Source organism: Rhinopithecus roxellana, chromosome 13 (assembly GCF_007565055.1).
Source record: "Rhinopithecus roxellana isolate Shanxi Qingling chromosome 13, ASM756505v1, whole genome shotgun sequence".
Classification (NCBI taxonomy): Eukaryota; Metazoa; Chordata; class Mammalia; order Primates; family Cercopithecidae; genus Rhinopithecus; species Rhinopithecus roxellana.
This window is the reverse complement of record NC_044561.1, coordinates 59712129-59724130: the sequence shown is the minus strand read 5'-3', so window position 1 is coordinate 59724130 and position 12002 is coordinate 59712129.

Here is a 12002-nt window from a genome sequence, read left to right as displayed (position 1 = left end):
CAAGATGGTGCCACTGCACTTTAGCCTGTGTGATAGAGTGAGACTCCATCCCCTCAAAACAAATGTTTCAAATAAAAAAGTGTCTTGCATATTTCTTGTCCTTTCTTCTCTTAATTTATTCAAAAAGCAATTGCATAAAACTGTAATTGTATTGGGCCTTTAACATATAGAAATGTAATAGATTTGACAATAACAGCACAAAAAAGGTAGTTGAGAGCAAAGCTATATTAAGGCAAGGAAATGACATAAGATGGTAAATCAAATCCACAGAAGTAAATGAAGACAACCAGAAATGGTAAAATACAGATATAGATAAATATTTTTTAATATATTATATATAGGCCAGGCATGGTGGCTCATACCTGTAATCCCAGAATTTTGGGAGGCCAAGGCATGCGGATTGCTTGAGCTCAGGAGTTTGAAACCAGCCTAGGCAATATGATGAAACCTCATCTCTACAAAAAATATTTTAAAAATTAGCCAGGCGTCAAAAATAAATAAATAAATAAATAAATAAATGAATAAATAAATAAATAGCTGGGCGTGGTGGTGCATGCCTGTAGTTCCAGCTACTCTTCTTGGGCGAGTGAGGCAGGAGAATTGCTTGAACCCAGGAAGTGGATGTTGCAGTGAGCCGAGATTGCGCCACTGCACTCCAGCCTGGGCAACAGAGTGAGACCCATCCTGGAAAAAAAAAAATTATCCAGGCATGGTGGCACATGCCTGTAGTTCCAGCTACTTAGGAGGCTGAGGCAGGAGGATCACTTGAGCCCAGGAGATTGAGGCTACAGTGAGCCCCAATTGCGCCACTGCACTCCAGCCTGAGCAACAAAGCAAGACCCTTTCTTAAAAAAAAGTTATATATGTATAATGTATAATAATGGCACCAAAAAGGCAAAGAAGGAATAGAGCTATCTAGAAATGAAGTTTCGCCGGGCGCGGTGGCTCAAGCCTGTAATCCCAGCACTTTGGGAGGCCGAGACGGGCGGATCACGAGGTCAGGAGTTCAAGATCATCCTGGCTAACACGGTGAAACCCCGTCTCTACTAAAAAATACAAAAAGCTAGCCGGGCGAGGTGGCTGGCGCCTGTAGTCCCAGCTACTCGGGAGGCTGAGGCAGGAGAATGGTGTAAACCCGGGAGGCGGAGCTTGCAGTGAGCTGAGATCCGGCCACTGCACTCCAGCCTGGGCGACAGAGCGAGACTCTGTCTCAAAAAAAAAAAAAAAAAAAAAAAGAAAAGTGAAACTGTATATAAGAGAGACTACTGTATAGTCACTGAAAATAATTTAATGGATGAGCTCAACAGCAAATTAGACACAACTGAAGTGAGTAAATTTAATAATATATATGAAGACATTCTCTAGAATGTAGTACAGAGAGCTAGAGACTGAAAATATCTAAGAGACAAGAGACATGAGAGATAGATTGGAATATCCCAAATATGTCTAACAGAAGCTCCAGAAGGAGAATATAAAAGAATAAGGGAAAGACAATGAAGAAATTTGAACTGAGAATTTTCCAAAATTGGTGAAAGAACTTCTCCAACCCACAGATTTAGGAATTGCAATGAATCCTAAACAGGATGAATAAAAATAAACATGCTCCGAGATGCTTTCAAGTAAAATTGTAGAACTCTAGACAAGAAAAAGATCTTAAGAGAAATCAAACAGTAAAAAACAAATTACAACAAACAACAGTTAGATTAATGGCAGACTTCTCATCAGAAATAACAGAAGTCAGAATGCAGTGGACGGTAGAAATAAAGCTAAATAATCAGTAATCACAATAGATGTTATATTAAATAACAGATGATCAGATTGGATTTTTTTTAAATGTCCAGTTATAGGCTTTTACAAGAAATATCCCATGACCTGCCATGGTGGTCCACGCCTGTAATCCCAGCACTTTGGGAGGCTGAGGCAGGAGGAACCCTCAAGCCCAGACTGGGCAACCAAGTGAGATGCCATTTCTACAAAAAAAAAAAAAAAAAATCTTTTTTTTTTTTGGGCGGGGGGGAGTTTTTTTGTCTTGTTTGTTTTGTTTTGTTTTAAATGGAGTTTCGCTCTTGTTGCCCAGGCTGGAGTGCAATGGTAAGATCTCAGCTCACCACATCCTCCTCCGGGGTTCAAGCGATTCTCCCGCCTTAGCCTCCTGAGTAGCTAGGATTACAGGCATGCGCCACCACACCCAGGTAATTTTGTATTTTTAGTAGAGACAGGGTTTCTCCATGTTGGTCAGGCTGGTCTCGAACTCCTGACCTCAAGTGATCCTCCCACCTCGGCCTCCCAAAGTGCTGGGATTACAGGCACGAGCCACCATGCCCAGCCTTCAAAAAATCGTTTTTAATTAGTCAAGTGTGGTGATACATGCCTATAGTCCCAGCTAGTCAGGGGGCTGAAGTGGGAGGATCCCTTGAGCCCAGGAGTTGGAGGTTGCAGAGAGCTATGGTCACGCCATTGCACACCAGCCTGGGTGACAGAGCAAGACCCTGTCTCAAAAATAAATAAATAAATAAAAAAGAGAAACGTCCCTAAAATATAAAGACAAAGTAAAAAAAAGGCTGAAGAAAAAATACACAAATATAATTTAATGCATGTATATAATTAAACTAGGCAAATATCAACTTTAAAAAGTGGGTTTGCCAATATTAATACCAGAAAAAATAAACTATATGACAAAGAATATTCTTAGGGATAAAGAAGTTCATTATATAATGATAAAAGACAGTACACCATAGTAGTGAAGGGCACACACTCTACAGCCAGACTACCTGGATTCAAACCCTGACTCCACCATTTATTTTTATTTTATTTTTATTTATTTATTTTTTTGGAGACTGAGTCTCACTTTGTCACCCAGGCTAGAATGCAGTGGCACAATCTCAGCTCACTGCAACCTCTGCCTCCCAGGTTCAAGCAATTCTCCTGTCTCAGTCTCCCAAGTAGCTGGGATTACAGGCACCTGCCACCACACCTGGCTACCTTTTTTTTTTCGTATTTTTAGTAGAGACAGGGTTTCACCATGTTGGCCAGGCTGGTCTTGAACTCCTGACCTCAGGTGAGCTGCCCGCCTCGGCCTCCCAAAGTGCTGGGATTACACCACACCCGGCTGACTCCACCATTTAGAAGCTGAGTGACCTTAGGTAAATTACTTAATCTCTCTTTGCTTGATTTTCCCACTAGAAAATGAGGAAAATAATAGTACCCACTTCATAGAGTTGTTATAAGGAGTAAATGAGTTAATATATAGAAAGTGCTCAGCACAAAGTGCTATATAAATATTTGCTGCTGTAAAAGGACCAAGTTCCAGAAAGACTATAATTCTGAATGTGTATGTATTCAATAACATAGCCCTAAAACATATAAATAAAAATGGATAATATTTATAAGACATTGGCAAATAACCTAATGATAGTGGGAAATACAAACACAGCTCTCAGAAATTGATCACTTAAACAGATAAAACATTGGTACAGATGTACCCAAGTTGAACCACATCATTAACAAGCTTGATCTAAATGGCTGAATTTAGAGCTCTGTACCTACAAAATTAGATACTACACATTGTTTACAATTTTACATGCAACATTTACAAAGCCTGACCATGTACAGACCAATCCTTTAACCTCACAACAATTAGATTAGAATAAAATAACAAAACAATGACCAACCACCCCCCACATATTTGGAAGTTTAAACACATACTTCCAAATGAATCATTCAAAAATTAGAAAATATTTAGAACTAAATGAACAAGAACATATCGCCTGTCAAAATGGATGGGATATAGCCAAAGCAGAAGAGGAACATTTATAGCCTTAAATGTTTGTGTTACAAAAGGAGAAAACTGAACATTTAATAAGGTAAACATCCAACTTAAATTGGCTGAGCACAGTGGCTTATAATCCCAGCACTTTGGGAGGCTAAAGCAGGAGGGTCACTTGAGGCTACTGGTTTGAGATCAGCTGGGTAACAGCAACACCCTATCTCTATAAAAAATTAAAATATTAGCCAGGCATGATGGTACATGCCTGTAGCCCCAGCTACTTGGGAGGCTGAGGTGAATCACCTCTTGAACCCAGCAGTTTGAGGCTACAGTGAGCCATGATCACACCATGTCCAGCCTAGGCAACGGAGTGAGAGCCTGTCTCAAAATAAATTTTAAAAAGTTGGAGAAAGAAAAGCAAGAATAATGAAAACACAAAGAAGGAAATGTGGTTGGGCATGGTGGCTCACACTTGTAATCCTAACACTTTGTTTTTTGTTTGTTTATTTTGTTTTGAGACAGAGTCCCACTCTGTCGCCCAGGCTGGAGTGCAGTGGTGCAACCTTGGCTCACTGCAACCTCTGCCTCCTGGGCAATTCTCCTGCCTCAGTCTCCTGAGTAGCTGGGATTACAGGTGCATGGCACCATGCCCGGCTAATATTTTTTATTTTTAGTAGAGACGGGGTTTCACCATGTTAGCCAGGATGGTCTCCATCTCCTGACCTTGTGATCCGCCCGCCTCGGCCTCCCAAAGTGCTGGGATTACAGGTGTGAGCCACCACACCCGGCAGTCCTAGCACTTTGGGAGGCCAAGGCATCAACTTTCCAATTTGGTAACAGGTAGAGGCTGAAAGAGTTTTGAGGCATATGCTAGAAATGTGGACATTAAGGGTGATCCTGATGAGGACTCAGAAAGAAAAGAGGAGAGCTGTAGAGAAACCTCAGTCTTCTTAGAGAGTACCAAAGTAATCCTGAACAGAATGTTAGTAGGAATATATAGTAAGGCCATTCTTTTGTTTTGTTTTGTTTTGTTTTGTTTGAGACAGAGTCTCACTCTGTCGCCCAGGCTGAAGTGTAGTGGCATGATCTTGCTGCAACCTCCACTTCCTGAGTTCAAGTGATTCTCCTGCCTCAGCCTCCCGAGTAGTTGGGACTACAGGTGCATGCCACCACACCTGGCTAATTTTTGTATTTTAGTAAAGATGGGGTTTCACCATGTTGACCAGGCTGGTCTAGAACTCCTGACCTCAAGTGATCCACCCGCCTTGACCTCCCAAAGTGCTGGGATTACGGGCAGTAAGGCCATTCTGAGGGGGTCACATATGGAAATGAAGAACATTTACTGGAGGCGGGACAAAAGGCCATCCTTGTTAGGAAGAACTTGGCTAAATTGTGTTCATGTTCTATCATTTTGTGGAGGTAAAAATTGCAAGCAATGAAACCTGCATTGAATGTTTGGTTTAGGAAATCTCTAAACAAAGTATTGAAGGAGTTACCTAGCTCCTTCTGACTGCTTCCAGTAAAATTCAAGAGAGACATAAATGACTTAAAGACAGAACTGTTAAGCAAAAAGTAATAAGAACTTGAAATTCTGAAAAATGATCGGCCCATCCATATAGAAAAGAACGAGAACCCAGTTTGGAGAGAACACTAAGGGTTTTGCTGTGTTGCCAAGCTCCTTTGGTAAGATTAGTATGGATCAGCCATTGCAACAGAAGCTAGGAGCTATTCTTCAAGATAATGGAAGAAGGGACCCTGAAGGCAATTCAGAGATCATGAGAGCTGGCACTCCCATCACTGGCCCAGAGTGCAAGGACCCACAGTGAGAGCAGATTCAAAGGCTGGCCACCTCTCTGGTCCAGGCCAACCAAGAAGCAGGAATTAGGCCCTCACCAGAACCATATCTGCTGATGCCTTGATCTAGGGCTGTCCAGTCTCCAAAAGTATGAGAAATGAATTTCTGTTGTCATAGGACACCCAGTCTATGGTCTTCTAACAGCCTGAATGGACTAAGACATAGACCAATTGCACTTATGAACATAGGCAAAGAACTCCTGAACAAATTACCAGCAGTAGCAGCCAGCAACATGTAACATAACCAATTTGGTCTTTTCCCAGGGATGAAAGAAAGAGTTAAAGATGAAAACAGGGTGGGCGTAGTGACTCACACCTGTAATCCCAACATTCTGGAGGCCAAGGTGGGAGGAGCGCTTGCAGCCCAGGAGTTTGAGAGCCGCCTAGGCAACATGGCAAGACCTCACCTCTACAAAAAATAAAAAATAAAATTAGCTGGGGTGTGGTGGCACATACCTGTAGTCCCAGCTACTTGGGAGGCTGAGGCGGGAGAATTGCTTAAGCCTGGGAGGTCGAGGCTGCCGTGAGCCAGGACTGCGCAACTGCACTGCAACCTGGATGACAGAGAGATACCCTGTCTCCAAAAAAAAAAAAAAAAGATGAAAACAAAATATATTAATATAGTTTACCATATTAACAGATTAAAGGAGAAAAACACTTAAGATCAACTCAACAAATACAAAGAAACACATTTAATATCTATTCATGAATTTCAACAAAAATTGAGCAAAACAGAATTTTTTGCTCTATTGGTCTTGCTCTGTTGTCCAGACCAGAGTGCAGTGGCACCATCACAGCTCACTCAGCCTTGAATCCTGGGCTCAAGCAATCCTCCTGCCTCAGCCTTCCAGCTAGCTGTGACTACAAGCATGTGCCACCATGCCCAGCTATTTTTTGTTTGTTTGTAGAGAGAGGGTCTCCCTGTGTTGCCCAGGCTGGTCTCGAACTCTTGGACTCAAGCGATCCTCCTGCTTCTGCCTCCCAGAGTGCTGGGATTATAGGCATGAGCCACCAAGCCTGGCCAGAATTTCTTTATTCCTAGTAAATAGTAATATGGCAACAGAGACAGACTAGATGCTGTCCAATCCCATTTCCTCTTCCTAGACAGAGGAAGACCACATTTCCCATCGTCTTTGTAGTCACATTAGAACCACATGGCTAGCCAATAAACACGCACACGTGGTATCCACCACAGCCTGGTTCGGCCATAAATCGCATCACGGTCATCCATTCACTCTCTCTCCCACAAACCTTGGATGCCATGTGTGGAAGATGACAGCATCACCAATTGGAGGGTGCCTGGATCCCTGAGTCACCATTGGAAGGGAAAAGGTCAAGAGTAGCCACCTGACCCACATCAGGCTATGAAATGAGCAAGAAAGAAAGATTTTGTGAAGCTACATTTTCATGTGTAGGTCTATTTCTGGGTACTCTACTTTGTCCAATTGGTTTGTATCTCTCCCTCTGCCAGTAGAACAGTGTCTTAATGACTGTAACTTTATAAGATTGCTTGATATCTGATAGGCAAGGCCAAGGTCAAGACAGGATGAACCCCTCTAGAACAAGGGCAGTTTCTCATTTCTTTTTTTTTTTTTCTGAGATGGAGTCTCACTCTGTCATCCAGGCTGGAGTGCAGTGGTGCAATCTTGGCTCACTGCAACCTCCGCCTCCCAGGTTCAAGCAATTCTCCTGCCTCAGCCTCCCGAGTAGCTGGAATTACAGATACGTGCCACCTGCCTGGCTAACTTTTGTATTTTTTTTTTTCTTTCTTTTTTTTTTTTTTTAGTAGAGATAGGGTTTCACTATGTTGGCCAAGCTGGCCTTAAACTCCTAACCTCAAGTGATTCGCCTGCCTCGGCCTCCCAAAGTGCTGGAATTATATGCATGAGCCACCGAGCCTGGCCCTCATTTCTTAACACTGCATTTGGTAGGACAGCAACAGTCATTTATATGTGAATAAATGAAGCTGAAAGAGGAAGTTAGAAAGACCAAAGGAAGAAGCAGACAAGAAGGGAAAAAGGAACACCCCTCCCCTCTCCAAAGAGACAGCTCCAGGAATGCCAAGTCTGCTCGCCTAGGGATGCAGAGCCAGAAAGCCCAAGTCAGAGTGGGAGGAGGTAGGGAAGGAATTTCAAGCTAGACTCCTATTCTCTCTCTCCACCCCCTCTCTCATCCCAAAAAGAGAGAAAATGACACAAGGCTTTCGAACCAAGAGCTGGAGGAACCTGGAGGCAAAAGCTGAGGCTGTCAGCTGCCCAGCAGTTGACACCCTGAGACCATCTTCCCACTTCCAACACCCACAGAAGCTGCTTCCCAAGGGCCCCAGTGTCCCCGCATGGCCCACCTCAGCAGTATGATGCAGCACTGGGGAAGTGACAGAATGTGAAAAAAAACTATTATAGCTGAGATATTTTAAAATTCCGCCCTCCAGGCAGCATCTGGTTGCTACAGCAACCCCAGCTCTGCAGGGTGTCCCGATTACCAGCAGGCTCCCTGCACCTGCCTCAGGCTGAGAGCAGGCGGCTGCCGCCAAGGGGAACACCAAGGAAATGCCCATGTTCTGATTGCAAGGTAATGGCTCAGACCCAAGGGGATTTTATCTGTTCAATGTGAAACCTGATGAAGTTTTGTCCCATGTTAATAATTTCATTAAAAATACGGCCTTACCTCCTATTCGATGCACTCACAGTCTTTTTTTTTTCATTCATTTGGCTCCATCAAAACGCAAAAAAGATAACATTTTCATTCATTTGGGATCGAGCAAGTGAAGGCAGCTGGATGAGTTTTGGTTCCAGGGTTTAGACAAAGCCCCTAAGGGACAAAATTGGAATCAGAACTGAGTAGCTGGTCCTGCTCTCTAGATTTGCATAAGTCATGTGGCAGGACACTTGCTCTTTTGCACCCGCCTGAAATAGCTTATGATATCCTTAGGAAACCCAAACAAGTAATAAATAGGGGGCTGGGCACTGTGGCTCATGCTTGTTATCCCAACACTTTGGGAGGCTGAGGCAGGGGTATCACTTGAGCCCAGGAGTTCCAGACCAGCCTGGGTAACATAGCAAGTTCCTGTCTCAATGAAAAATTACAGGCTGGGCACAGTGGCTCACGCCTGAAATCCCAGCACTTTGGGAGGCCAAGGCAGGTGGATCACCTGAGGTGAGGAGTTCAAGACCAACCTGGCCAACATTGTGAAACCCCATCTCTATTAAAAATACAAAAAATTAGCTGGGCGTGGTGGCACGTGCCTGTAATCCCAGCTACTCGGGAGGCCGAGGTAGGAGAATCGCTTGAACTTGGGAGACGGAGGTTGCAGTGAGCCAAGATTGTGCCACTGCACTCCAGCCTGGGAGACAGAGACACCGTCTCAAAAAAAAAAAAAAAAAAAAAATTACATTAGCTGGGTGTGGTGGTGCACACCATAGTCCCAGTTATTTGGGAGGATGAGGTGGGAGGATTGCTGAAGCCCAAGGAAGTCAAGGTTGCAGTGAGCTGTGAGCACACCCCTGCACTCCAGCCAGAGGGTGTGGTGTGTGGTGGTACACACCTGTAATCCCACCACTTCAGGAGGCTGAGGCGGGAGGATCGCTTGAGCCCAGGAGTTCAAGACCAGCTGGGCCAACAAAGCGGGACCCCCATCTCAAAATATAATAACTAAATAAGTGAAATTAAATTAGAAGGAATGAGTGGCTTCTGACCTTGTGCCCTCATTTCTGAAAATGGCATAGATAAGAATTCTGTCTCCATGAGGGGCTTTGTGAGGCTCTAACAAAGTAGGAACGGATGACACCTGTTTCAAAAAGGTTTGGAAAATGCTAACCACCATGCAAATGTGAGCCAGCGAGACTGTGTCCTGGCCAGCAGCTCAGATGGCCAACACAAAGGTGCTTCGGAGGCCAGGGCTGGTCTTCAGAGACTCAGAGACTTACGTCATGTCCTGGAGCAACTGCTCCAGGTGCAGCCCAGATGAGCTCTCAGGTCAGATAGGTCAACAGGTCAACCTCACCACGCAGATTTACAGAACCCAGCTCAGTGCCTTGGTGCCGTTGGCGCCACGAGGCACCTGCCCAACACGCACCCCGTGAGCCTTTCACACACAACCCGAATTTTGTTTGAGCAACAATGTGCCAGTCCCTGCCTGCTTGTCACTGGGGGTGTCTGTGTGACCCCCTCATCATCACCTGCAGAACTGGAGGTCAGAAGGGGGCACTCCTGGGGATGAAGCTCCATGAGCTCTGCTCTGGGCCCTTCCCTCCCTCCCTGCTCTCAGTGGGGCTGAGGGGCTTGCACGTGTAAGGGGACCACCTTGCCACTGGACAAAGCACGTGTGCTGAGGGTGGTGGGGTGGGCACTGAGTCCTCTAGGAAACCTGGCGCTGCTCCCAGCCCTGACATGCCACCTCTGACCTTCCCATCACTTAGAACAATAACCTCCTGTTGGGTCAAGCCGCCAATCAAACTTCTGTTAGAGACCAGGTGCAGTGGCTCATGCTTGCAATCCCAGCACTTTGGAAAGTCAAGGTGGAAGGATCACTTTTTTTTTTTTTTTTTTTTTTTGAGACAGAGTCTCGCTCTGTCGCCCAGGCTGGAGTGCAGTGGCCGGATCTCAGCTCACTGCAAACTGCGCCTCCCAGGTTTATGCCATTCTCCTGCCTCAGCCTCCCGAGTAGCTGGGACTACAGGCGCCCGCCACCTCGCCCAGCTAGTTTTTTGTATTTTTTTTTTTTTTTTTTTGAGACGGAATCTTGCTCTGTCGCCCGGGCTGAAGTGCAGTGGCTGGATCTCTGCTCACTGCAAGCTCCGCCTCCAGGTTCACGCCATTCTCCTGCCTCAGCCTCCGGAGTAGCTGGGACTACAGGCGCCCGCCACTTCGCCCGGCTAGTTTTTTGCATTTTTAGTAGAGATGGGGTTTCACCGTGTTAGCCAGGATGGTCTCAATCTCCTGACCTCGTGATCCGCCCGTCTCGGCCTCCCAAAGTGCTGGGATTACAGGATTGAGCCACCGCGCCCGGCCGGAAGGATCACTTGATGCCAGTTTGAGACCAGTCTGAGCAACATGGCAAGACCCCATCTCTTTAAAAAAAAAAAAAATTAATTAGCTGGGTGCAGTGGGCAGTGGGGGACACCTCTACTCCCTGCTACTCAGAAGGCTGAGGTGGGAGAATCACTTGAGCCTGGGAGGTAGAGGCTGCAGTGAGCTGTGATTGTGCCACTGCCCTTCAGCCTGGGTGACAGAGCAAGACCCCAGACTCTAAAAGACCAAAAAGATTTCTGTTAGGAACAGAACATAATCTGAAATGATACAGAACTGTATAATAGCTCACTTATTTCTCAGCTAGTCCTATGAAACAAACATTGCCAACGCCAATTTCACGGGTGACAAAATGGATCCTAGCCACTACACCACCAGGGGAACTCTACGGGTGACAAAATGGAAGCTTGGAGAAGTGAAGGAAGTTGCCCAAGGCCATATAGCTAGTGGATGGCCGGGCTGGGACTCCATCACCAGGCCTGCAGCCCTTTCACCTCTGCCACACTCCCTAGGGAGTGAAAGCAGAGGGAGGCGTGTTTGTGTCCAAGGGCCCTGGAAGACTCACCATAGGAGGTTCTCAGGGGCCGTTTACTATCATCTTTTGAAGACTGCCAAGTGCCAGGCATGCAGGTGTGGAGACACAATTATGATGCAATACAGAGTTCATGGAGTAGTAGAAGACACAGTATCAGTAAGTATATGTGGGTCATGAGGTGGTAGGTACCATGAAAACATTAAGTAGGGTAAGGATGATGGTGCTATGTTTACAGAAAGTCAAGGAAATTGGAATGGCACATCCATCAGACCCATAAGAAGTGGGTCTGGGAAAAAAGGAAGAGATGCTTGGCCAGGTGCAGTGGTTCACGCCTGTAATCCTAGTAGTTTGGGAGGCTGAGGCAGGCGGATCACGAGGTCCGGAGTTTGAGACCAGTCTGGCCAACATAAAGAAACTCCGTCTCTGCCAAAAATCAGAAAATTAGCTGGGTGTGGTGGCACGCACCTGTAGTCCCAGCTACTTGGGAGGCTGAGGCAGGAGAATCGCTTGAATCCAGGAGGCAGAGGTTGCAGTGAGCTGAGATCGCACCACTGCACTCCAGTCTGGGGGACAGATCGAGACTTCCTCTCGAAAAAAAAAAAAAAAGGGAAGGGATGGCACGAGCCACGTGGACACTGTGGCCTGGCAGAGGGGCTGCGAGAGGCCCTAGGCAGGAGGGAACGTGGCGTAGGGTGGTGTGTGTGAATGATTATGAGGAAAGCAGCAGGTGAGGTCCCGGGGGGAGCGGTGGGACAGGATGAAGAGGATTTGTACCAAGGTAAGAAATCACTGCTTTTGCTGAGTCAGATGTCACCGGAG